Source organism: Triturus cristatus, chromosome 4_2 (assembly GCF_964204655.1).
Source record: "Triturus cristatus chromosome 4_2, aTriCri1.1, whole genome shotgun sequence".
In the NCBI taxonomy this organism is placed as follows: Eukaryota; Metazoa; Chordata; class Amphibia; order Caudata; family Salamandridae; genus Triturus; species Triturus cristatus.
Window position 1 is genome coordinate 965,970,749 of NC_140586.1, and position 27,784 is coordinate 965,998,532.

The 27,784-nt window shown below is 44.7% G+C and overlaps 1 pseudogene across 1 annotated transcript; it reads left to right on the plus strand.

Moving 5' to 3' along the window:
- The first annotated feature begins 689 nt into the window (after positions 1-689).
- On the plus strand, positions 690-27,784 carry LOC146839158 (uncharacterized; annotated as a pseudogene). Its single transcript, XR_014960796.1, has 4 exons — positions 690-917; positions 17,845-17,909; positions 20,533-20,586; positions 22,659-27,784. The product of XR_014960796.1 is annotated as an uncharacterized LOC146839158 (transcript).

Consider the following 27,784-nt stretch of genomic DNA (forward strand, 5'->3'; position numbering starts at 1 on the left):
GCACACACCGCTTGACACAGGAATGCACAGGGTTAGACGCTACAGTTTAGGGACAGTGGAGAGAAGGCGCCAAATATACTACCAAAGGGATAAGTATTTTAAAAGCTTGCCGTTCCGGGCCGCAACAAACCAGCGCTTTCTGCTCCACCAGCCTGCACTAAAGCGCCTAGCGCGTGCTCGGCGCGCCAGGAGCTGGGAGCTATAATGACTCTTCTTTCTCAGCGCTACACACGTGTCCTTCATTGAAGACAAGTGGCCACGGCGGTGAAGCCTGGGTACAGGGGGGGGGTTCTCACCCTGCCTGAAGGTAGCGCCTAGTTGTGTTTCCCACTGCTTTGCTGTGTGTAGCGCTGCTTCGCTTTTACACACTGAAAACGAAACTAGAAGTAATTACAATAAAAATAAAAAGCAGACACGAGTCACAGCAGACACATTCAGATCCGGGGCGGAGCTTCTCACTAGTCTATCCGTCAGACCGACCCCGACGCGCTGTGTGACCCTCTGCAGTCGTTTCTCGCGTTCTCCAGATGCCCTCCCCGGCTGCTCCAAGAAGGAGCCGCAGGGAACTGTCCATGGGTCACCTGTCTAGAGACGGATAATCGAGGGGGGGGGGGGGGGGGTGCAGCATCACCGGAACCAGGTCCCTGGGCTGAAAGATGCGAAATGGCTCAGGACATTTCCGTCATTTCCCTTATTCTGAGGGATGAACACGTGCCTCGTGTGTAGCGCCTAGTGTCAGGTTCAGGGGAGCAGTGTCTCTCTTCGGGGCCTGTGCATAGCGCCCCGAGGCTCAGGGCGGAGTCAGAGGCGCTGTATGGGGTGCAATGAACTCTGAGCTCCTCTGTCCTTCGTGAGAATCCTTCACCGAGAGCTCCTGTGAGAAGCACCCAAGAGGCCTGTCCAGGGGTGCAGAGGAGGTGAGGCCTGTCCGGGGTGCCGAGGAGGTGAGGCCAGTCCAGGGGGTGTAGAGGAGGTGAGGCCTGTCCAGGGGGTGCAGAGGAGGTGAGGCCTGTTCAGGGGGTGCAGAGGAGGTGCGGCCTGTCCAGGGGTTCAGAGGAGGTGAGGCCCGTCCAGGGGTTTACAGAGGAGGTGAGGCTTGTCCAGGGGGGCAGAGGAGGAGAGCCCTGTCCAGGGGGCACAGAGAAGATGAGGCATGTCCAGGGGTGCAGAGGTGGTGAGACCTGTCCTTACTAGGGGGGTGCTGTGGAGGTGAGGCGTGTCCAGGGGAGTGCAGAGGAGGTGAGGCCTGTCCTGTACTTGGGAGTGCGGGGTGCAGAGGAGGTGATGCCTGTCCATAGGGGTACAGAGGAAGTGAGGAAAGTCCATGTGGGGTGCAGAGGAGGTGATGCCTGTCCTGTGGTGAGGAGGCGAGGCCTGTCCACAGGGGTACAGAGGAGGTGAGGCCTGTCCTGTGCTGAGGAGGCGAGGCCTGTCCACAGGGGTACAGAGGAGGTGAGGCCTGTCCACAGGGGTGCAGAGGTGGTGATGCCTGTTCAGGGGTGCAGAGGAGGTGAGGCCTGTCCTTAGCTTTGATGTGCTGAGAAGGTGAGTCCTTTCCTGTGCTTGGGGGGTGGGGTACAGAGGAGGAGAGGCCTGCCCATGGGGGTGCAGAGCAGGTGAGGCCTGTCCGGGGCTGCAGAAGAGGTGAGGCCTGTCCTGTACTTGGGAGTGGGGAGTGCAGAGGAGGTGAGGCCTGTCCTTAGCTTTGATGTGCAGTGAAGGTGAGTCCTGTCCTGTGCTTGGGGGTGTGGGGTACAGAGGAGGTGAGGCCTGCCCATGGGGGGTGCAGAGGAGGTGAGGCCTGCCCATGGGGGGTGCAGTGGAGGGAAGGCCTGTCCTGTGCTTGGGGTTGCAGAGGAGTTTAAGCCTGCCCAGATAGGGATGAAGGGAAGGTGAGGCATGTCCGGATAGAGGTGCAGAGGATAGATAGATTACTTTATTGTTTGACTAGTTAAAATCATTACAAGATTGACGTACAGATGCTAGAGCATATATCAATTGACGGTTAAGATATTTACACACAATGAAAAGAACAAGAAGGGGGTTTACTCATTTCTGAATTCATGCTACAGAGTTTCCTCACACTTTATAAAATCCCAAATACGGCCCTGGGGCCAATAAAGGTGTCATGTTTATTAGCAGTTAGTAGAACCTTATGATATCTAACAATAATAATTGCAGAAAACCTAGTCAGCCCCTATTCAGATCTCGTGGGCTCTCTAAGTTCATTCTACTTCAAGTGGGCTGCGTCACAGGGTGAGTTCAGAACCAAAGACCTCTTCAGTTACGTCACAGTCGAAAGACTCTAATAGTTTGTTAAATTTTAACTTCGTATTAAAAGAAGGGAGCTAGGCTCAAGTCTTCACTAACAACCTACTAACAATCCCACTTATATTGTACAGATCATCTTCAAGGGGATGGTAAAATGTGCAAGTTTGCATTTTTATGGTGTTAGAGCGGCCCAGGGCTGGTTGATAGTTATTGACTCACCGGCTCTCACATTGAGTAAGCCTTTCTGCCGCTCTTGTAACAAACCTGGTGAACCAGACGATAAGCATCTGGTCCTCTGGGTTCATGGATGTAAGGAGGGCTTGATTCCAGCCAGTGCCTGACAACTTAGAGGCGCAGTCTTTCCCCGTCCCCATGCAATGCCTGGCGTCTCTGCTGAGAGTGTCAGTGAGAGGCCTGGATGTAAGGCTGGCTTGATTTAATTCCAAATCATCATTGGTGGTGTAAAAGAACAACTGACCAAGCAGCGTCTGCAAGCCGGCCCTGGTGTGGCGGAACAGGGCAAGGCCATCTGCCTACAGAAGGTTGCTGACCCTGGTTCCCCCGAGGTTGGAGGGAGGGAGTTCACATCTTCACATGACTGTGATAGATCTGAGATAAAGATGTTGAAAAGGAGAGGCGTCAACACACAACCTTGTTTTACTCCGCGTGTTGTTTGTATTTTTTTGGAGGTGTGGGAGCCATCGCCCAGTTTACTCGGATCCACGTGTTAGTATGTAACTGGATCATGGCCTTTAGGGGAGAGGTGGAATGCCCAATCTCTACAGTTTAGACCATATTTGACCCCAGGCGCACGGTCAAAAGCTGCTTTGAAATCAACGAAGCAGTAGTAAATTCGCATTTTTGAAGCCGCAGCTTTGTCCAACAGGACTGATACCAGAAGCAAGTTTGTTCCTGATTTTGCCTCAAATCTCGTCTGGTTGAAGGGTATGAGATCTTTTTTTGCCCGTGACAGATCTTGAAGCGACAGACTGGCATAGTATTTGGATTTGACGTCTAAAAGTGCAATCATCCTGTAATTTCTCGGATCAGATCTCATGCCACCTTTATAATTTGGATGTATGATGGCTCGACTCGAGGACTCAAGTTTTAGCTGTTACACCAACAATAACTGAAAAGGGGTGCCAGGTGTTCGGCCCAGACGTCGGTACCCCGCTTGTACATTGCCCTTATTAATTAATTTTAAGGGTTTTGCCAATAGGCCTGCTTCCTTATCAGACACTTTGAAGTGGGCTGTTAGAAAGGTGGCCCATTCATCCTTGCGGATATTAGCGCTACTTTGGCCTCCTTCGCTCTTTATTCTTCCGTTCAAAAGGAACCAAAAGGTCTTTGAGTTATGATTTTTAGTCGCATGGACTAATCTTACCCAGAACTGCTCAGAGCGTTGTTGTGTCTCTAGGAGTATTGCTTGCCCGAGTACTTTTCTGGGCTTGGTTATAGATGTTAAATAGTTGGTCCTTGTAGGAAGGTGGATATCTGACTATGGTTACCCCCAAATTTTTGCCTAGTGTCTAGCTGGTTTTTCGACTTAGTAGGCCTGAGATCCTGCCATTCAGGGTCTCAGCCTGTCTGCTCTCACTTTAAAATGGACTCCATGTACCCTAGGTACATAACCAATTGGAATTGGATCACCCTGTGAGCCCCTGTACCAGTGTACACTAGGTACCCAGGGCATTGGTGTATCAGGCCTGCCAGGGGCTGAAGCATGTATTATGCCACCCCAGGCTTGGCCTAACAAATTTGACACAACTGGCTGATCACTCAGCTGGGGTAAGTTGGTGTAACCACCTCTTACTTAGGTGTAGTATACCTATACCTAACCTTAAATGGGACACCTGGTAACCTATAAGTCACTCCTATGGCAGGCCTTAACAATCCTGAAGGCAGAGTGCTTGGTTCCATGTGAGATGGTGCTCTGGCATGAGCTGAGCCTGTCTGCAGTGGTCGGAACAACTTCCTTCTACTGTTTCCAGATATCGTCATACCATATACTCTTAAGTGCATTATGAACCTCGCGGTTAAATGCTATCTTTGGTTTGGCTTTATCAAAACATGTCGAGTAAGGTGTCATACGAATTGGAATACTAACCCCTCGCCAATTCTGGCGACGGGGTTAGCATTCCACCCTTCTAGAGGGACACGACATGTACAGTACCTGAAACCCGGGTAAAATCAGACATAGCCTCAGCTCCACAAAATGGATGCTGCCACCACAGACACAAGTCTGCCCTCCTGCTGCTGGGAGTCCTTCCAGCTTGGGAGGTGTGGACAAAGGGTTTCCTGCCAGGGGAGGTGCGTGCACCACCCCAGACAGGATTTTGTGTATTGGTCAGGTAGGGCTGAATAGAATCAGACATGCCTGAGGCTCACAAGGAGCCTCGGTGCATATGCCAGTTCAAACCGGTCCTGGGGCAAACCAGTCCCAGGCCTGGGGCGGGCTGGACAAAGGATTGGGGGTGTAACCACCCCCCTTCCTGGTCCCACCCTTAGGGAGGGACCTAGCAGGTAGTCCGGCCCCTAGAATCCGCTTAAAGGTAGGAGCTGTGTCCTAAGATTTCAGACATCCTGGAATCAACTTGAAACTAAGAAGAAGACGGGAACTTCGACGCTCTGCCGCACAGAGGACTGAAGCCAATCTCCCCTGTGGTCAGGGAGTGACCACCTTGCTAACGCAAGCACCATCCAGCGAATCAACGTCTGCTTTGCCGCCGCCTCCCGCCGGAGCCCGAGCCCAGAGACTGACAAGACCTGGGCCTCCAGACCTCTCACCGCCCGATCCACAGTCCCTGAAAAGAAGAGACCCGTGGAGGCACCGAGACACGTGGAGCCAGCCATCTTGGAACGACTACGACAAGCTGACAAGTGCAACAACCGAGGCTCCCTCCAAGTTGTGCTTTGGGATCTGAGAAGCCCCACACCCGAACAGCATCTGCACCAAAGGTGAGCCCTCCAGCATCTCCACGATCTGCGTGGGGCCCTTCTGCATTTTGCCACTAGACGCGCCTAACCGGTTGCTGGCCCGCTGGCTAGTGGCCATCTTGGCGACGAACTTCACAAAATACACCGCTGGTCTGGTTGCGCCAGACTGGCCCTTGCTCCCCTCCAAAGGAGCAGTCCCTCTGACCTTGCTGGTCAGAACCATCAGCTTATTTCACTTCCTACAACAATTGCTTTTGCCAAGGCTTGTTTGCTTCGATCAAGTCGCCGACACCGCCGACAGCGAGAGCCTGCGTGGGACAGCTCGTGAACCGACTCCTGGACGTCGTCGACCTTCAGGGACCACGTGGCTGCAGAGACAAGCTACACCTTTCTTCCTGTTTGCACCCGACATCGCCTGGTACCCACCTGGTGCCACGCTGGTCACTGGCTAGTGACTGTGAACACTGTCCCCTCTGCTTACAGGTCTTCAACATCTCCGATCCACTCTTGGATCCACCGCATCTCTTCCAGACCGACCGCCTGCAGCATCTTTGTCCACAGGCTCCACGGAACAGATAGAAGAAACCCGACGCACTTCGACGCCTATGCACCCGCTTCCTGTGGGTGAGGTAAAGCTGGCACTCCGGTGCCCAAGTGTAGAGAATCATCTCTAGTGTCTGTGTTTCCAATCTTAAGTTCCTAGTCCATCCGGAAGATCCTCTTTGCAGTAACTTTGTACTTTTTACGCACCCATTGAAACCTATGGGAGCTCGCGTGTGACTATTTGCTCTGCACACGCAACCCGTGGACCTCCTGGTCACTAACTGAAGTTAGCTCCTTGTAGGCCCAGCGATTCTAGAGGCCCTAGGCCTTTTCCCTTTTCTGTTCGTGGTACTTATACCACTATTTTAGTATATGGTTCGGTTGCCACCAGGGCCTATCCATATAAAGTGCAACTTCTGTGTATTCTATTGTAATCTTGTTTGACGATTTGTGCTCCTGTGCTCATAAAGAGACTAGGGGTTACTTTGAGAAATAAATACATATATATTTTGAATATATATCTGTGTGGTGTCCTTTCATTGGTATAAAAGGGGGTTGCATTTGGTAAAACAGCTTGCTTAACACGCTTCACGAGTTTAGCCTCAAAGACTGCTTAGCCTACGCTACCACTAGGGCAGCTAGTCCGAAAAGGTTGACTTACAACCACACCATAAGGGTTGCTTGGCATGGTACAAGGTGGTCACTTTAACTAGTGAACATCATATACCAAGCCAACTTCTCACAGTCCTTCCCCTGGCACCTCCGTATATGTATCAATTCTGAGTTACGTAGATTTATTTAATTACCTAATTTCAGCAGATGTAGTGGTTGAGTTGCATGTTTTTGTTTTTTGTGAGGAGTACACATTTTTTTAAAGTAGTTAGCTAGATAAGATCTCCCGTGATGTGGGGTACCGTCGAGGCTCCTTGTCGCTAACTGAGCTCGGCATGGTGTCATTATTGTTGCTCTGGAAGGATCTGGCCATTTTAACTTTTTAAGGTTCCCTGTAAAAATTCCTTTTGTCAGACGTGTCGTGGCATGCCGAGCTACACTAAGTGACAAGGTGATTACTTGGGGTCGATGGTCACTCTCACCTCGTGCGCGATGGTGTCATTTATTTTTATAGCCCAGAATATTGAACTGTGGTACCACGTATTCACCAAGTTTACTGTATTTGTTGCTGGTAGGCTTCGTTTGTTCCACATTGGGAGGACTTATTGCGTCGTGCTCGTCTGGAGAGTCTCGAAAGAGGTTTGTGTTGTAATCACCACTCATCAGACTTTCATAGGTTACACATAATCCGGAGAAGGTGATCAAACTTGAGCCTCTTCTCCCTGGCGCTTGGTGAAATATATACGTTGATCAAGAGCATTTGTTTAGTAGATTTGGAGCTTCTGATTCTAATACCGGTAATCCAATCTTCTTCCAATTGTAGCTGGTCAATGTTCACGTTTAACTTGCCAGTGCCAGGTGCTGAGGAGGTGAATCCTGTCCAGGGGGGTGCCCTGGAGGTGAGGCCTGTCCAGGGGGGCGAGGAGGAGGTGAGGCCTGTCCAGGGAATGCAGAGGAGGTGAGGACTGTCCAGAGGGGATGCCCGGGAGGCGAGGCCAGTACAGAGTCGGTGCAGAAGAAGGGACTTCTGTCCACGGTGTGCAGAGGAGGTGAGGCCTGTCCTGTGTTTGGCGTGAGTTGGAGATGAGGGCTGTCCTGTGCTTGGAGGGTGCAGAGGAGGTGAGGCCTGTCCATGGGGTGCAGAGGGGCTTAGGCCTGTCCTGTGCTTGGGGGTGCAGAGGAGATTGGTCCTGTCCTGGGGGCTGCAGAAGAGATGAGGCCTGTCCAGCTGGTACAGAGCAGAGGTGAGGCCTGTCCTCTGCTGGGTTGAAACCTGGCCTGAAGGGGTAGACGGTGAGGCCTGTCCTGACTCTGCATGATTTACTATATGGTAATACTTCCTTGAAATTGTGAGAAGGTGACCTGATATATGCTGTCCTCTAGTTCTAGTGGGCACCTTATATCAGTCCAAACAACCCCTTATGGTGATAGGTTAAAGACAACCTTCATTGAGAGCAGCCTTCAGGCTAAGTCTTGAACGAATGTAAAGCAGCTTGTTTTACCAGTCTATAATCTCTTGAATGATCAAATGAAAAGACAACCACACCAGGTATATATTTAAAATATATGTATTTAGGGTAACACACACCCCTCTAGTCTCTTTATGAGACTGGAGTTCGAAGTACTTACGTTACAAGTGAGCAATCATCAGTAATAGCACAAATACACGTTTGGGCCCTAGGGTCATGCCAAACCGTATACCAAAAAAGTGGTATAAGAACCACGACTGAACTAGACACAAGGCCTAGAGCCTGTAGAATCGCTGGCACCCCAAGAAACCACCCAAGGTAGTGACACAGGGGACCCACGGGGACTGTATGCAGTGTGTGAACACAACCGCGGTTTCCCGTTATCTTCTATGGGCAATGTCGCGGTTGAAAATTTAAAGATTAGGGACACTTCTAATTGAGTCAGGACCAAACCCTTTTGGACTTAAGAAGTTCTAGGGCTAGCACTAGGCCTGGGCGAAAATGTCGTTCCGTTCGCGGAAATTGCGATAATTTGACATTTTCGCGTTCCGCGGAAATCGCGAAAATGTCAAAATTTCTGCATTCCGCAGCTTGGCGATAATTTGTTTCCTGCTCGCGCTGTAAAATAATACATTCTCGTGCGCGCGCGATCGCCTTACCTGAATCCCTGCGTTCGCCGACAAGTTTTCTTGATCCGGTCGCGTTCTCCATGAGATGTTGTATTGTTTTTAGCCATTTGCGCTGTCTCGCGACAGTTCGCGCCCGCAGTGACGTCATGCGTCGCGCGATCATGTTTTTCTTCTCGCGATCATGCACCGCGAGACAACTGAAAACAAGATGGCCGCGCCCGCAAGCAACCACATGGGTAAGTTGGCGAGCCGCAACCATGCAGAAAATCTCGCGAACATGCGGGAAAAAAACATCCGCATCTTCGCGATATTTCCGTGTGTTTGTGATAATTTTTAACATTTTCGCGATAATTTGTGAAAGTGGATTTCGCAAATTCCGCCCACCCCTAGCTAGCACCCACGGGAGCACCGGAGTACTCGAGTTACCTCACCCAGGGAAGCCGGGTGCATAGGTGTCTTTTGGTGTCGGGTCGTGTCGTCGATTTCAATGGAAGTCTGCAAAGAACTGCTGCTGCCGTGAAGAGGAGAAGTGTCCGAGGAGATCCAAACCTGGATCTAGGATGGAAGGAACCTGAAAGCAGAGGGGACAGAGTCTGGGTCACTTGCCAGTGACCGAGGGCAGGATGGACTAATGCCCACAGATGTCGGGTGCTTCAGGTGAGTTGATGGATGTCTTGACTCTTCAGCCACGAGATCCAGAAGGTGAATGGACCCAACAAGTCTTGACAACGACAAGTCACTGGAATTCAGAGAAAGGACTGCCGTGCAGACCAGCAAGGTCTGAGGGACTCACCCAGCGAGGGTAGGTCAGGTCACGTCTGGAGCAACCAGGAAAACCCAAGCAGAAAAGGAATTGCCTTTGTGGGGACCTGCTAGCTAACGGGCTAGTGATCGCGAAGGAGCCTCGAGCGGTCGCACTTGAAACTGGCCCACGGGTCACTCGTGGAGTGGAGGCCAGCAATCTTCGGTGCAGGAGGTGCTCAAGGCTGGGGCTACTCGGAGCCCTAAGCACAACTTCAAGGTTATAATGCACTTAAGAGTATATGGTATGGCTGTATCACAGAACAGCTATAAGGAAGGATTTCCGAAAGCTGCAGAGGGGCTCAGCTCATGCTTGGGCACCCTCTCACACAAAACCAAGCACTCTTCCTTCAGGATTGTCAAGGCCTGCCATAGGAGTGACTTATAGGTTTAAATGTGTCTGTGTATATATATATATATATCTGGATATAGGTAGCCTATACCACGATAAGGGGTGCAAGCACACCCTTACCCAGGCTGCAGTAGCAGACCTGTGGTGCCATTTTGGAGTGCTTCCCAGGGGTGGCATAATACATGCTTCAGCCCCTGGAAGGCCTCTGAGGTACCTATGCCCTAGGTACATAGTATACCATATACCAGGGGCTTATAAGGCACTCCAGAATCAAATTAGATATGTAAACCATTTTAAAGAGGAAGCAGCTAGGCTGTGGTTCTGATTAGCAGGGCCACAGCCAGACTAAGGGCGAAAATCAGTGAAACACCAGCAAAAAGTGGGGGTACCCATGTGAAGCAGATCCTACTCTCCTACACGCTGCATTAGCTCAAAGTTGGATTGCTGTTGCTCAGAGAAAATGTAAGAGTCTGGTTGACTGATTTATGGAGGGTGGGCAGAATTATGTACAAGGGCTTTAACATGACATTTCTCAACCAGATTGATTTCATTTGTATGTTTCATGGGCTCTAAATGGAAAGATGGGGTTATGAAGAAGCGGGCTTAGCTGTTTGGATATGCTCTCTGAGACTGTGAGTGCGCTGTATATTGATTCAGACCTTGTTCAGCCTGTGGGTGCGCTGTATGTTGACTCAGACCTTGTTCAGCCTGTGGGTTTACTGTATGTTGACTCAGACCTTGTTCAGCCTGTGGGTGCATTGTATGCTCACTCAGACCTTGTTCAGCCTGTTGGTGTGCTGTATGTTGACTCAGACCTTGTTCAGCCTGTAGGTGTGCTGTATGTTGACTCAGACCTTGTGCAACCTGTGGGTGTGCTGTATGTTGACTCGGAGCTTGTTCAGCCTGTGGGTACACTGTATGTTCACTCAGAATTTCCTATCCCTGTGGGTGCGCTGTATGTGCCCTCAGACCTTGTTCAGCCTGTGGGTGAGCTGTATGTGCACTTAAACCTTGTTAAGCCTGGTGGTGCGTTGTCTCTTCACTCAAGCGTTGTTCAGCCTGTGGGTGCGCTGTATGGTCACTCAGACCTGGTTCAGCCTGTAGGTGTGCTGTATGTTGACTCAGAGCTTGTTCAGCCTGTGGGTGAGCTGTATGTGCACTTAGACCTTGTTAAGCCTGGTGGTGCGTTGTCTCTTCACTGAAACTTTGCTCAGTCTATGGGTGCTCTGTATGGTCACTCAGACCTTGTTCAGCCTATAGGTGGGCTGTGTGTTCACTCGTACCTTGTTCAGCAAGTGATCATGGTTCATTGTGTGTCCATTGTAGTGGGTGAGCAGACATAATATCGAGTTGGAAATATCGAGTAGCAGTAATATTGAGTCCAAAATCTCGGACTACAAAAATATCGACAGTCTGAATATCGTTGTCAAGAATATCGAGCTGAAGGTAAGTAATATAGTTTTTTAAAATATCGAAGTAATTAATATCATTAGCAAAAATATCGTTGTTAAAAATATCGTTGTTTGATTTAGTGTTATGTATTTTAGTGTGTATTTTACATGTAGTTGTTCTATTTTTTGTGTAAGTATTGCATTTGTTTTTTAATGTATGTGTTACATTTTTAGAAGTGATTAATTTTCTTTTAAGTAAATTTTGCGTTTTAGTTCCGTAGCGGGTTGTGGGTTTATAGGAGAATAGGGTGGGAAGTAATTTAGTTATAATAAATGTAAAAATAATTTTTAGAAGTTATTAATTTATTTTAATCAAATTTTGCGTTTTTGTTCTGTAGCGGGTTGTGGGTTTATAGGGGAATAGGTTGGGAAGTAATTTAATTATAATTAGGGCTCCCGGTTTTCCGTTTTTACGGATTTTTACATATAAATACAGACGGAAATCGATATTTCCTTTGTCTGTATTTATATGTAAAAACGGCAAAATACTAGCACATTTTGCCACGCTGCCCTGCCGTCTAGAGTTCTCGCCACGCCCCTCTTCCTGATGCTGGAAATTCCTTCTAATCCTTCCAATCAGGGTCTTTTAATAACCTACTGCCGTGCCCCTGAACCAATCCTGGTGAGATTGAAGCGTCACTGAGTGGGCGTGTCAAGACCAGGACTCTGCCTCTCAAGTTAGCTCTGCGCCAGCCCTCCGCCAGCCCTCCGCCATTTCAACTGGAAACGTACGTGTATTTCCCCTATGTATGTGCTCTCAGGGAACAGATAAATGGCGGCTTCACAGTGTCGCTAGAAACAAAAGAGAGATAAAAGCCTGGACACTACTCCGAGAAAACCACTCCTGACACAGTCTGTCCTGTGGCAGCCTTGGGATCCTCTCCCCTCCGGTATGAAATGGCAGCACCAGAGTCCGAAATCGTATCCTCTGTCCTCCTTCCTCATGTAAGATGCTAGGGATTTCACTTCTTTACAAGTGAATCACGCAAATAATTACACGAGATCGAAAGAATTTCACTTCTTTCTTCGACATTCCCTGTGATCACCCTGTGCTCGCTCTGCTGCTGACTCTGCAAATCGTAAAACTCTTTTACGACTTTAAAACTTTTCCCAGCCCCAAAGCTGTATTTGCCGAAGCTGGACTTTTCTGTGCGATACCTTACCTTGTTTTCCGGGGAAGAGCTATTTCTAATCTGGTGTCCTCCACAGTATTAGTGGTATTTGATTTATTGAGGAAGAGGGGAAACAATTCTGTGGACAATATAGCATTTGAACTTTATCTTGTGGCACAGATAAATCAAAATTCACAATATCTTTAACGCTTGGAAGACGAAGGGAAGCCCCCTGCCTTTGACTAATTTGCAAGCACTTTCCTTCTAGCTCCTTGACTCTCTCTTTAACAGTTTATCACTCTTTGCTAAGAAAATTGTCTCCATCGCCATATTATATTTGCCATGATTTCTGATTTTTTTCCTGTACCACAATCTTTGGTTACATTATTTTCCCCTCTGCACTGCCTTGTGTTTTTGGCTGCGAGAATACATCTGCTCTTGAACCTGGCACCACCTCTTGTAAGCTCTCCATATATTTCTCTTTCAAATATGCTTCATGACTAATACTGCTCTGCTAAGGACTGGTCCCAGATAATTTAAATAAATGTGGAAAAATACTAGCTGTAGCGTTGTCTTTTGCTTGTGGAAAAAATAAATGTGGATAAATACAGAAAAAATGCCCAAAAAATAAATATGGATAAATACAGACGGAAATGGCAAAAATATAAATACCATAAAACCGGGAGCCCTAATTATAATTAATAAAGAATTTTGATTAATTCATATTTATGTATTTAATATTGTTAAATGTGATAATTAATTCATTATTAATTAGTCATAAATTGGTTGTTAATTATTAATAATTAGGTAAATATCTTAATTGTGTTAATTGTTTTAGGAGCGGGTTGTGAGTTTATATGGGAATAGGGTGGGAAGTACTTTAATTATAATTAATTAATATTTTTAATTAATTAATATCTACGTATTTAATATTTTATATTGTTAATTGTGGTAATTAATGTATTAATTAGTTATTGATTGGTTGTTAATTGTTAATAATTATTGGTAAATATCTTAATTGTGTTATTTTTTTAGGAGCAGGTTGTGGGTTTATAGGGGAATAGGGTGAGAAGTAATTTTAATTATAATTAATTAATATTTTTTGTTACTTAATAATTAAATATTTAAGATTTTGTATTGTTGTGGTACATAATTTATTATTAAATAGTTAATAATTGATTGTTAATTAATAATAAATTGGTAAATATCTTAATTGTGTTATTTTTTTAGGAGCGGATTGTGGGTTTATAGAGGAATAGGGTAGGAAGTAATTCAATTATAATTAATTAATATTTTTTATTACTTAATAATTAAGTATTTAAAATTTTGTATTTTTAATTATGGTACATAATTCATTATTAAATAGTTATTAATTAATTGTTAATTATTAATTGGTAAATATGTTAATTGTATTATTTTTTGAGGAGTTTGCTGTGGTTTTATAGGGGAGTAGGGTGGGAAGTAATTTAATAAATATTAATTAATTTAAATTTTTGATTATTTGATATTAATGTATTTAAAATGTTATACTGTTAATTATGATAAATAATTTATTGTTAGTTATTTATTAATTGGTTATTAAAAATTATTAATTTTTCATTATGTAATTTGTGTACTTTTTTTAAGAGTGGGTTGTGGGTTGATAGGGAAGTAGGCTGGGAAGTAATTTAATTTTAATATATATTTTTAAATGTATTATAATATTTCTTTTAAGTTGTTTTATAGTGTCAATAGACGAAATTAATTTATTATTGATTATTTTTAAATTGCTGGTTAATTTTAATTAATTAATTATAAATTAATTATGTTAATAGTGTTATGTTTTACTATATCGGTGGTGTCATTTATAGGGCAATATGGTGGGAGGTATTTTTTTTTAAATGAATTGTTTGTTAATTCATTTTAAATATTTTGCTTGAGTTGGAATAGTAAATTATTCTCCTATGCAAACCAACACTTTCCCTACTGTTGCACTTGCTGTAGTGGGAATAGTAATTTTTACCCTTACGCTATCCAACACTTTCCCTACTGTTGCACTTGCTGGAGTGGGAATAGTAATTTTTACCCTTACGCTATCCAACATTTTCCCTACTGTTGCACTTGCTGGAGTGGGAATAGTAATTTTATCCCTCCGCTATTCAACACTTGCACAACTGTTGCACTCGCTGGAGTGTGAATAGTAAAATATTCTCCTTCGCTATGCAAAACGTTCCCTACTGTTGCACTACCTGGAGTGGGAATAGTAAATTATTCCCCTCCGCTATCCAACACTTTCCCTACAGTTCTACCTGCTGGAGTGGGAATAGTAAATTATTCCCCTCCATTACCCAATCCAACATTTTCCCTACTATTGTACTTGCTGGAGTGGGACTAGTAAATTATTCCCCTCTGCTATCCAACATTTTCCCTACTGTAGCATTTGCTGGAGTGGGAATAGTAATTTTATCCACTCCGCTATCCAACACTTGCCCTACTGTTGCACTCTTTGGAGTGGGAATAGTAAATTATTCCACTTCGCTATCCAGCATTTTCCTTACTGTTGTACTTGCTGGAGTGGGAATAGTAAATTATTTCCCTCCGCTAACCAACACTTTCCCTACTGTTGCACTCTCTGGAGTGGGAATAGTAATATTTACCCCAATCCTATCCAACACTTTCCTTAATGTTGCACTTCCTGAAGTGGGAATAATAAATTATTCCCCTACCCAATCCAACACTTTCCCTACTGTTGTACTTGCTGGAGTGGGAATAGTAATATTTACCCCAATCTTATCCATCACTTTCCTTAATGTTGCACTCCCTGAAGTGGGAATAATAAATTATTCCCCTACGCTATCCAACAGTTTTCCTACTGTTTTACTTGCTGGAGTGGGAATAGTAATTGTATCCCCTCCGCTATCCAACATTTTCCCTACTGTTGCTGTTAATGTAGTGTCAAATGTAATTGTAAAAGATTAGAAATATTTTAAATTATTATATATATATTTTATTTTTATTTTACTGGTATATGTATATATATGTATTTATTATTTTTAATATGTTTCTAACATTTTAATATGTATTATAATATTATGGGGCCGATTCCAATCCGTTAAAAATTATTTCCGTACGACTCGAATCTGTACTTTATTCCGTACGAATCGTACAAGTCACTTCCGACCCGTGAAGTACGATTCGTACGGGAAAAAGTACGTACGGATCGGCCCGCTCCGTACGAATCGTAGCGGGAAAAGTTGTACGAGACGTACCCAGACACTTTTCCGTACGAAAACGGCCCGTACACGGGGAATGACGCTACCCGCTACGAAGCGACGTTTATACTACTCGTAGCCCGTGAAAAGTTGTTCCCGGGGTAGAGTTGTACAGGCCCCCCCACCCCCGTATGTATGGTGCGTCCCCCACCCCCGTATGTACGCACCGTACCCCCACCCCCGTATGTACGCACTGTACCCCCACCCCCGTATGTACGGTGCATACATACGGGGGTGGGGGTACGGTGCATACATATGGGGGTGGGGGTACGGTGCGTACATATGGGGGTGGGGTTACGGTACGTACTTAAGGGGGTGGGGTTACGGTGCGTACATACGGGGGTGGGGGTACACACCGTACATACAGGGGTGGAGGTACGGTGCGTACATACGGGGGTGGGGGTATGCACATGCATACGGGGGTGGGGGTACGGTGCGTACATACGGGGGTGGGGTTACGATGCGTACATACGGGGGTGGGGGTAATGTGCGTACATACGGGGGTGGGGGTACGGTGCGTACATACGGGGGTGGGGGTACGGTGCATACATACGGGGGTGGGGGGGCCTGTACGACTCGTACCCCTGGGGAATCGGCTTTTACGGCTGTTTTTGGCTCCCGTAAAAAAAGAGCCGTACGGAGTGCCGTAGGAACGGATCGTACTTGCTGGGCCGTAAAACGCTGCTTACATCCATACGGACGGCGCGCACAGGCTGTTCCGGAGATGATTCGTACGTTTTTTTTACCCGTACGGTCTTTTGTACGATTCGTACGGAAATCGGCTTTCTGTACGAATCGTACTTCCTGAGTTGTACGGACAGTTTACCGGGTACGAGTCGTACGGAGAAAACGCTCCGTACGACGATTCGTAGGGCCTTTTTACCAGATCGGAATCGGCCCCTATGTATTAATATTATTAAGTAAATTGAAAATATTTATTTTATATATATGTATGTTTTATTTTTATTAACATTATATTTATCATTTATAATTTTAAACATTTTCTAATAATTCTAACTATGTTCTTTTAATTATATGTATTATTTACTTTATTTTACATTATTTTTAACATATTTTAAAAAAACAATTCTTTAACAACAATGGGGTCGATTCCGATCCTGTATTTTTTATTTCCGTACGACTCGTACCCGTAATTATTTCCGTACGAATCGTACAAGTCCCGTCCGACCCGTGAAGTACGATTCGTACGGGAAAAATACATACGGATCGGCTCGATCCGTACGAATTGGATCGGGAAAAGTTGTAGGAGACGGACCCGGACACTTTTCCGTACGAATCCTAAAAATACAATCCGACCGTACAAGTACGATCCGCACCGGCTTTCCGATTTCCGTTTCGGAAGGAAAACGTCCCGTACACGGGGAATGACTTTACCCGCTACGAAGCGAACTTTGTACAACTCGTATCCTGGGAAAAGTTGTTCCCGGGGTACGAGTAGTACAGGGGTACGAGTCGTACAGGCCCCCCATGCATATGTATGCACCATAGAACAACATGGTGTATGTACACACCGTACATACGCAATGTTGGGGTACACACTGTACATACACAACGCATGGGGGTGTATGCCTGTACAACTCATACCCCTGAACGACTCGTACCCCTGTACTACTCATACCCCTGTACGACTCGCACCCCTGGGAACGTTTCGGAGTATGGCTGTACCGCGGAGAACGTCGCGTACCGGGGCTCCGTTTGTAGGACTCTGCTTTTATGGCTGTTTTTGGCTCCCGTAAGAAAAGAGCCGTACAGAGTGCCGTAGGGACGAATCGTACTTTTGCCCGGAAACCGCTGCTTAAATACGTCCGGACGTCGCCTACAGGATGTTCCGGATCAGAATCGTTGTTTTTTTTTACCTGTACGGTCTTTTGTACGATCCGTACGGAAAGAGGCTTTCTGTACGAATCGTACTTCCTAGGTTGTAAGGAAAGTTTACCGGGTACAAGTCGTACGGAGAAAACGCTCCGTACAATGATTCGTACAGCCTTTTTCCAGGATTGGAATCGGCCCCAATAAGTTTTTCCCGATATTTTTGTACTTATCATTATATAGATAGGACTTCGATATTCTGGACAACGATATTTTTGTCACAATATTTTTGTACCTCAATATTTTCTTTGTCGATATTCTGTCAGTGATCCATTGTAGTGCAAGGTTTGGATTTGGAGGATGTTGAGTCTTGTGGGTTTGGTCGTAGATACCAGACGAATAAAAAGGTTTTAAAAAATGTTCTATTATTCATAGGACAAAGGTGCTTTGCAATGGTTTTGTAGAGAACAAGGGTTTGTTTTCCTTTGTAAGTTAAGAACAGTTGTTTTGGAAGATGAAATAAAGTGTGATTCATGTTTATTGCAAATAAGTTCTTGGTTGACACGTCTCTTTACTTCCTTTCAAGGTATTCTGGGACGGACCAGGTGGTGCGGCTGCCTCCCAAGGAGGAATAAACAAGATAACCATCAGGTAACGTTTCCTTGTGCCTTCTGTTTCATTTTCTTTTATTTCTTCTCAAGTCTCTCTCTGTGTCTCTCTCTTCAGCTTCAATAATTTGACTCCCTCTCCAGACCATTTTCTAGCTATATAGCTTATGATCTTAAAAAAATAAAATAAAACAAAACAAATACATGGCTTTTACGGAGTCCTCTTCTTTATTTGTTTTTATGCCAGCTGTTTTAAGCGTGTTTCCTTACAAATGTTGGTATACTCCAGGGTCAGACTAATTATCTCCAGTTTCATAAATTGTGTGATGTTTTTGTTGAAATTATCCTACTTGGTACAACCCTCCTTTCCCCCTTTGTCCTGCCACATTTGTAATGCTCTATCATCTGTTGGCCTGAAGGTATGGAAACTCAATCAATCAGTCAGGGGCTTGTAAAGCATGCTACTCACCTATGACGGTCTCAAGGCGCAGGGGGGTGCAGCACCAGGTCAGCTGAAAAGCAAGGTCTTGAGGCTCTTCCTGAAGGTGTGAAGGGTAGGGGAGCATGTGATGTTGACTGGGAGCTCGTTCCAGGCCTTGGCTGTGATGTAGGAGAAGGCTTTTCCACCTGCTCTGGTTCTGAGGATGCACGGGGTCTCTGCTAGGGCGAGGTCAGCGGAGAGGAGGTTTCTTTTGGGTATGTGGAAAGAAATTATTTCGGTGAGGTTATTGGGTCTGATGTTGTGGAGGGATTTGTAGGCGTGGGGTTGTAGCTTTAAGTGAACTCTCTTCTCGACCGAGAGCCAGTGGAGGTCTTGCAGGTTTTGGGGGGTGCTGAGGATGAGCCTGGCTGCGGTGTTCTGGATGGTCTGGAGTTTGTGTAGCAGGGATTTGTTGATTCCAGCGTAGAGTACGTTTCCGTAGTCCAGTCTGCTTGTTATGATCGTGTGGGTGACGGTCTTTCTGGCTTCAGGGAGATCCACTTGAAGGTCTAGAAGGATGCAGAGGGAGTTGAAACAGGTAGCGGCGATGGCGTTGATCTGGTGAGTCATGGTGAGGGAGGAGTCTAGAATGATGCTGAGGTTTCGGGCGTGGTCCGTCAGGGTGGGTGGGTGTTCGAGGGTGGAGGGCCACCAGGTGTTGTCCCAAGTGGAGGAGGAGTGTCCAAGGATGAGGACCTCAGTCTTCTCCGAGTTGAGCTTTAGGCAGCTGTTGCTTATCCAGGCTTAGCATGGTACTGGGGCTGGTCAGGATCTGGAAGTGGAGGTGTTTTGTGTTGGAGAGGGAGTCACTCTTGCTGGAGGTGGAAAGTCGGAGGGAGTTCTTGTGTGCGAGAGCGAGTCCTCCTCCAGGGCGGAGGGAGAGGTCCTTCCTCTGGATCTTGTAGCCGTCAGGAATGGCGGTGGTGATGTCTGGACAGAGGTGGCATTTTTCCAGGTTTCCGTGAAGAAGGCAACTTCTGGCGAGACGGTGTCGAGGAAGTCCCAGATCTCTACTGCTTGTTTGTGCAGGACATGCACTTTAAGGAGGATGCACTTCAGGGCTTCGGTGGAGCGGGCATCTGGCGTGGGTGCGGAGGATGTGGGTGTGATGTGGATGGTGAAGGAATGTCGGCAGTGTCAGCAGGAGAATTGGATGTGGGTGGTGTTCGGTGACGACAGCTGGCAGCTGTTGTTCCTTCCGGGATTGAGTGCGAGGAGGGCAGCCGGCTCGTAGCGGTGGAAGGTGCGAGATTCAGGGTCTGTGGCACTGGTCACGGTCGGGTCACAGACAGGCGCAGATGGGCTTGCCCTTGGCACGCCAGTGGCACACCCGCTGCGTGCAACAGCCATTAAATAGGGGAAGGAGAGGGAAGTGCAGTTGGGAGGCGGGAGGGGGAAAAGAGGCAGGGGGGCCGCGGGGGCAGCAGCGGGGAAGAAGGGCGTGAACAGGAAAGGAGGCGGGGGAGATCAGGGGCCAGAAAGCGTAGAGGCAGCAGAAGGCTATGAGCAAGAAATAAGGACACTAGAAATGAAGCAGAATAAGAAATAAGGCAAAAAAAAGGAGAGTAGAAGCTAATAAAGAACTGTTGAACTCTGTTAGTGTATTCTCTTCATAACAGTTTTCTTCTTTCTGCCTTTTACTTTAGGGCTCTTACAAATACTAAGGTTTATCTGGCAAAGCGTGCCACCACATATGGTCATTGTAGCAGTGTCCGGCCACACCATGTTCCCGCAAACCTCCCCCATCAAGTTTTGAGATCCCACTAACCCTGGCACCCACCTGATGTAGCCACATTCCTCAAGGAATATGAATGTGTTGGGATCCTAGTGCAGGTCTAGTCCCTTCTCGTGTTGGGAGGCACTGGGCCATGAGCACGCTTCCGTCCCGTGTTTGCCAGCAGTCCCTTGACTGTCTACATAGTTGTTTCCTCTATACCACGTGATTCTATCCTCCCCTCAGTCTGTTCATTCTGCGTCCTTCCTCTCTGGATCTGACTTCCACCTCTTTGCTTCCCCCCAGCCTGCCCTGTCCTGTTTGTCACCTCCAGGGCCACACTGGGTCTCTTTAAAGAAGGGTGGAAGATAGCCTCTTTTTCCTTATTCCTCTGGTTTTCTATAGTATTTGTCTTTTCTTATCCCATTTTAGTTTCCTTTCCCGTTATGCTGCTTTTTTTTCCTTTTTCAGGTGTTGCAGTGTCTGGGTCCAGTCAAAGGAGTGTGACAAGTTCCGGGTCACCAGGTAAGTCCTTATCTTCCACACAATTTGAAATGGTAAATTCCACTGAGCTAAGTGGACACAGCCTCAGTCTACGGTAGTGATCCAGGGGAAGAGGTGTAAAATGTGAGGGCTCAGACATAGGTTACCCACCACATCGTAAACTCAATCCTCAGCAACACAATTCACAATAACACAGAGTTTGGCCCACAGAAACTCTACAACTTAATCACAATCATAGGGTCCTCGGTATGAGCTAATAGGGACTCGGATAACTAGAGATGGAAAGCCACTCCTTCATGAGGACCTGTAATAAAGAAGTGCCTAGCTAATAATATTCACACAATATTAATAAAATCATCAATCACAGCTCAGACCAAATACATCGTCAAATAACACCTATTGAGGAAGGAAGAGAGAAAAAGAGAGAAAACACATTGCAAAATAGAACATGCAATTTGGAATTATAGAAACCACGAGTCGGTTGTAGATTTATCAGAACCAGGACACGAGATGGACCCAGTAGAACGCTAGAGCACAGCGCGCAATAGTCGGAGTCATAAATTCTTCAGCTGAAAGATTTGACCTGCTCAACTTCACCAGCCGGTAAAGTGCGGAGGTAATCAGGAGATTTCAGTTCAGGAAAAAATCAGAGTTCAGACCGACAGCATGTCAGGCCCAGGATTTGCAAGGGAAAATAGCAGCGTGCCGTCCTTTTCCCAAGGGACAATTATACCGCCAAACGTTTTCAGTTCTTGCCCACAAAATATTTTTTTACCAGTTTGCATGATTTCCATTGGTCAAAATCCATGGTGCAACCGTGGTGTGATCGTTCTCTAACCCAATACGTCTGGAACCCATACGTAATACCTTTGTCCAGTGTTCACTGTTCTTTAGGAATGTGCAAAATCACTTCCCTTCGTAAATAGTAAATACATTTGCAACTCAACCTGTCCACACCACACGCTCTCTTCTGAGCTTGCAACAAAGTCAGTACAGTTTTATTCTAACAGAAAAGATGTCAATTTTTCAAACTGTAGGACAGAAACTTCAGCGATAATACTCGTAGCTACAGTGCAATCAGGACAACATTTTTAGTCTATTCGAAGGAAATGATGAAAGACATAATACATTTTTGAGGCCTACATGGAAAACCACTAAATCACTATTTTCGAAAGAAAAAACATGCTAATATTGAAAACCTTAAAGAAATAGATGTGCATAAGAAATACCATTTCATTATACTTATAAGCATAGCCTAATTACGTTTCATTAACAAACGAGCAAGCACTTTCTCTCGGATTTACATCTCAAAGAAAACATAAGCAGGAGTCATTTTGCTTGAGCATTTTCATAATCACATCTAGTTTTAAAACTACAGACGGCATTATTACCTTTCACATTATTTCCATAGCACATTAGTAGGTTTCTCTCTCTGTCAGGAATGACTTGATCTCAAACCAGTTTTTGACCCTTTGGCATGCTTTTACGCTGCAGTTTCAAACTCTCACGTGTTTCACAAGGCACACTGTAAGCCATGTTTCTTAAGTATGTATTATGTATTAGTATCACTCCCAATGAGTAGGAATTGATCGAGCAAAACACTCTTAATAAAACAGTCACGCTCCACTAGTGGCTTTTGAAGCAGTGATTGCAACAAGGCAGATTCCTTTGTTCAATGAAATGTCCCTTCATGGATCCCTGAAATAAGGAATAGAAGAGTCCTTTAAATGGGATGGGAGGACACAACATCTGATAATTCATTAAAGGGGGTACAAATACCTTACTGTGATGCCAGTCGTCATCACAGAAAGAGTAAATTGTTGGTGTTGGATGCTTCTGAGAATCTGTGTCATGATGCATGTGTAACTTGTGTTTCTTTCTTCAGTATTCACAACTTTTGTTCTCACGACCTTGAGTTTCAGTGGTCCCAAGTTCCCTGTCTATGCAGTATCCATGAACTGTTTCACCCCCTTGGAGTGCAACTCAAACTTATTTCTTACCTCATTTCTGAAAATGCTTTCTCTCTGCAAAGAATGAGGTCATAAATATTATTTCTTTGTGTTCATTTATAATTTCTAAATCTATTTTTACAGGTCACTGAAGCAACAAAAAGAAAAAGAAATGTTATAATGTTGGAAATAATTTCAAAAAGGGTTATTTTGAGGAAAGTAGAAACATTCTAGATTTCTAAAGAAGAAACTAATTCTATGCGCCAGGAATGGTGAGGAATTTGGTGCGGAAGAAACTGCTGAATGTGGAAGTGATTTATCGACTTTCTTACAATCATTATTTGTTGTCAAACCCTTGAAGTACAATGACCAGGAACATTTACCAAGTGTCAGTTATTGTTATTGAATAACCTCTGAAATAATAACTGTACCCGCAAGTAAATTGAAAATCTACTGCAACTACTAATTAAAAGAATATTTTCACTTAAAGGAAACATTTCAAGATTGGTCGAGCAAAGAACATTGGCAACAACTGATCCTCACACAGAGCACTTGGGAATAATCCGTGTTGCAAATTCTGTCTGACGGTTTATGAGAAATGCCATGGAGACCTAAGCCTCTCCCAGCAAATCAGTATCCGTAGACGTGACGTGATGTGACAGAACTGCCAGGAAGGCTAATAACCTCAGTTTACAAAAGCGAGCTTTTGTCTCCGTCTCCTGCGATTCAGAGAGAAAACATTGTATTTAAAAAATAACTGAAAATGTTCTTCTCAGATGTCATTACAGCAAAGACACTGGATTAACATCTACAATATAGAAAGATTTTTCCCCCCAACTCTGTCTCTTGGGTTGGTCTATGTTGTTTCCAAGTGTGCCAGACCTCCAAAGTTAATGGTGTACCTTTTTGGGCCTCACCGGAATAGGAAGCTTAAAAAGGGCCAGTGTTACACTATTGATAATTCGCAAACTACCGAGCATGCTTTAATCCCTGTTCATTACTTGTATAAAAAATGTACCTCACTTGTAAGTACTAATCCCCAAAGACCCTATCAGTGCTTTTAAAACTCCTAAATTAAATGCTATAAACTGCAGTCAGAATGAGCTTAATTCTACTTGAGAAAATCCTTGTGGGCATAACTTGGAGAAAATGAATCCATGAGGGTCATCTTAATGAAAACAAGGGGCCCCTCAGTGAAAGTTTATAAGACAAGTTAGATAGGCTTGCTTCAAAGGTAAGAACATTGATCTCCAAATAAAAGCTATAATTAGTTCAAATGCAAATGTGAAGAAGAGCTTCGGCAGCGTAGTTTAGAAGTTAATGTTGAGTTTTAACATAAACAAGTACAGACTCCGGAATCAGATTCAGTCTTAAGATGGCCTGTATCCAGGAACAAACCCAACTTGGAGATACGACCAACTTGAATAAGAGCAATGAATGTGAGAACAGCTTTAGTTATCAATCCCACCTCACTAAACATGCGAAAACTAGTGCTGACCGAAAACCCTATCAGTGTCCTGAATGCCAGAAAGTCTTCAGTCGTAAAAGCGATCTCTTTCAACATGTGAGAATCCACACTGGGCAGAAACCTTATCAGTGCACTAAGTGCCTGAAGTGCTTTGGTCAGAAAGACCATCTCATTCAACACGAGAGAACTCGTACTGGGCTCACACCGTATCAGTGTTCTGAATGCTCGAAAAGCTTCAGTCAGAAATCTACTCTCTCAAGACATGCAGTAACCCACACTGGGCAAAAACCTTATCAGTGCTCTGAATGCTGGAAAATAACTCTCACTCACCATGAGAGCACTCACACTGGGCAAACACCTTATCAATGCAATGAATGTCAGAAAAGCTTCAGCGAGAGAACCAAATTAATTCAACATGAGATAACTCATACTGGACAAAAACCTTTTCAGTGCTCTGAATGCTGGAAAAGCTTCAGTCAGAAATCTGGTCTCGCTCGTCATGAGAGAACTCACACTGGACTAAATCCGTATCAGTGCTCTGAATGCTGGAAAAGCTTCAGTCAGAAATTTAATCTCACTCGTCATGAAAGAACTCACACTGGGCTAAAACCTTTTCAGTGCTCTGAATGCTGGAAAAGGTTCCGTCAGAAATATGATCTCACTCAACATGAAAAAACTCACACTGGACTAAAACCGTATCAGTGCTCTGAATGCTGGAAAAGCTTCAGTCAGAAATTTAATCTCACTCGTCATGAAAGAACTCACACTGGGCTAAAACCTTTTCAGTGCTCTGAATGCTGGAAAAGGTTCAGTCAGAAATATGATCTCACTCAACATGAGAAAACTCACACTGGACTAAAACTTTATCAGTGCTCTGAATGCTTGAAAAGCTTCAGTCAGAAATCTGGTCTCGCTCGTCATGAGAGAACTCACACTGGACTAAATCCGTATCAGTGCTCTGAATGCTGGAAAAGCTTCAGTCAGAAATTTAATCTCACTCGTCATGAAAGAACTCACACTGGGCTAAAACCTTTTCAGTGCTCTGAATGCTGGAAAAGGTTCAGTCAGAAATATGATCTCGCTCGTCATGAGGGAACTCACACTGGACTAAAACTGTATCAGTGCTCAGAGTGCCAACAAAGCTTTAGTTGTAAGGCCAGTCTCATTCAACATGAGCGCATACACACTGGGCAAAAACCTTATCAGTGCTCTGAATGCTGGAAAAGCTTCAGTCAGAAATCTGGTCTCGCTCGTCATGAGGGAACTCACACTGGACTAAAACTGTATCAGTGCTCAGAGTGCCAACAAAGCTTTAGTTGTAAGGCCAGTCTCATTCAACATGAGCGCATACACACTGGGCAAAAACCTTATCAGTGCTCTGAATGCTGGAAAAGCTTCAGTCAGAAATCTGGTCTCGCTCGTCATGAGAGAACTCACACTGGACTAAAACCGTATCAGTGCTCAGAGTGCCAACAAAGCTTCAGTTGTAAGGCCAGTCTCATTCAACACGAGCGCATACACACTGGGCAAAAACCTTATCAGTGCTCTGAATGCTGGAAAAGCTTCAGTTGGGAATATAGTCTCACTCAACATGAAAGAACTCACACTGGACTAAAACCGTATCAATGTGCTAAATGCCAGAAAAGGTTCAAATTGAAACAAAGTCTCACTAGCCATGAAAGAACTCACACTGGAGAAAGACCTTATCAGTGCTCTGGATGCTGGAAAAGCTTCAGTCTCAAGTGTGATCTCGCTCGTCATGAGAAAACTCACACTGGACTAAAACCCCAAAAAGCTTCAGTGGGAAATCCATTTTAGTTCAACATGAGCGAATCCATACTGGGCAGAACCCATTTCAGTGCTCTGAATGCTGGAAAAGTTTCAGATTGAAACAAAGTCTCACTAACCACGAGAGAACTCACACTGGGCAAAGACCTTATCAGTGCTCTGAATGCTCGAAAAGCTTCAGTCAGAAATCTGGTCTCGCTCGTCATGAGAGAACTCACACTGGGCAAAACCTTGTAATTGGTCTAAATGCGAGGGGAGCATCTGCAGGAGTCTCAGTTTGATTCAACATGAGAAAATCCACAGCAAGAAAAAAAGAATTATCAGTGCTCTCAGTGTGACAAAAACTTCAGTTATAAAAGCAACCTCTCTACATGAGACATACAATGTGGGAGAGTAAAAGGTGCTCTGAGTATCAGCTATCAGCATCGCAAAAACCTTCACATGAAGCAGCCACAAAGGCATCAATCAATTTATCGTCCAACAAACTGTTTACTGAGAAAAGCGCAGGGATATAAATTTGTGAATTAACCTCATTCCTCAGTGACTATTTGTGGCCTCATTCCATTCAGTGTATTTTGCTCCCTGAGTGTTAATAAGCCATGGCTCCAACCCACAACGTCAAGTTGATACTGAACTTTGAGGTCACGCCGCCAGGAGCAGGAATCCAAGTAACCTCAAACTGTTTCCAGCCTTAACGAGCCTCACCAGGAAGCTGCAGCAGGAGTACCTTTGCCGTAGGTCTCTATGGGACCAATATCTGTTCATGCCTGTGCAATTTGCGACTGATTATTGAAAAAAACTAAAAGTGATGGACGGACTGGTCATTAATCTCAGCAACATCCCACCACATCATTCTCCAGGCTCTGTGCCACTAAAGACAAGGCCAACCATATGCAAACCATTCTTGGCCCCACTCTAAATAGTCCTAATGACTTCTGTTCCGAGGGGACACGGCCTCGTATTACAAAGATCCACTTAAGCGGCCTCTTTCCATCTTCTTTTTGCTTCAAATGAACCTGCTTCCCATCTGCTGAGGACAGTTTCACCAGCTTTACAATCTCGTCAGATACACCCAAGAGAGTCTCACAGATAATCTGCGTTGTACATGTTTAGTACTACTAAAGAACTACAAAATGCTATTCACAAACTATGTATGGTTATTCTGCGTCTCTTATCTTTTTCTGTGTGGAGTTGTCTGCCCCAACTTCACAGTTTCCGCACACATTAGTATAGTTTTTAGTAGTAAATTTGGGAGGGACAGAGGGAGTGACTGTAGAATGTGAAATACTTATGAATAAAGGGGAGGGGCTAAGGCAGGAGTAAAGAGGAGTATAGGGAGGGGTTTAGGGAAGGACATAAACCCATTTCTATTTACAAACCACACCTCCAAAGTCACTACAGCCATAATGTACCTAAAACAGTTGTAAATGTACTCCTGCTCAGAGCCGGAGTAAGTCCAACATCACACATGGCCATCCACTGGAACTGCAGTACACTCCCATAAATAATAATGGTGGTAGGGACGTAAAATAAAACCCCATAGGAAATAATAATAAATTAAATATTTAAAACTAGTTAAAAAAATTGTAAATAAATGTAATTTAATGGCAAACAATATCTAGAAGAAAACATTTCATTATTTTTGAATGCTTTAGTAACTTTCTTAAATGTAAACACTAATATAACATTCATTATTACTAAAGTCTAATAACGTATTCAAATTAATTCTCTACAGCATATTTAATAATTATTAATACATAATCAAAATTTTACTGTAGGTGGGAAACCTCTAATTTAATCCTAAGAAAAAATATAATCTTTAATATGTTCAACCAGGGTGGAGCTCTCCCTGTATAAAAATATATGGACTATTTTGAATGTTTTATAAACTTAAAAAAAGAAATCTTTTTAAGTTAAATATTATTGTAAATTAATTGTACATACTTTAAATGTAGAACAAAATGCTTCAACACTATTAACTTGTATTTTAATTAAATATTTAATTGATTTTAAA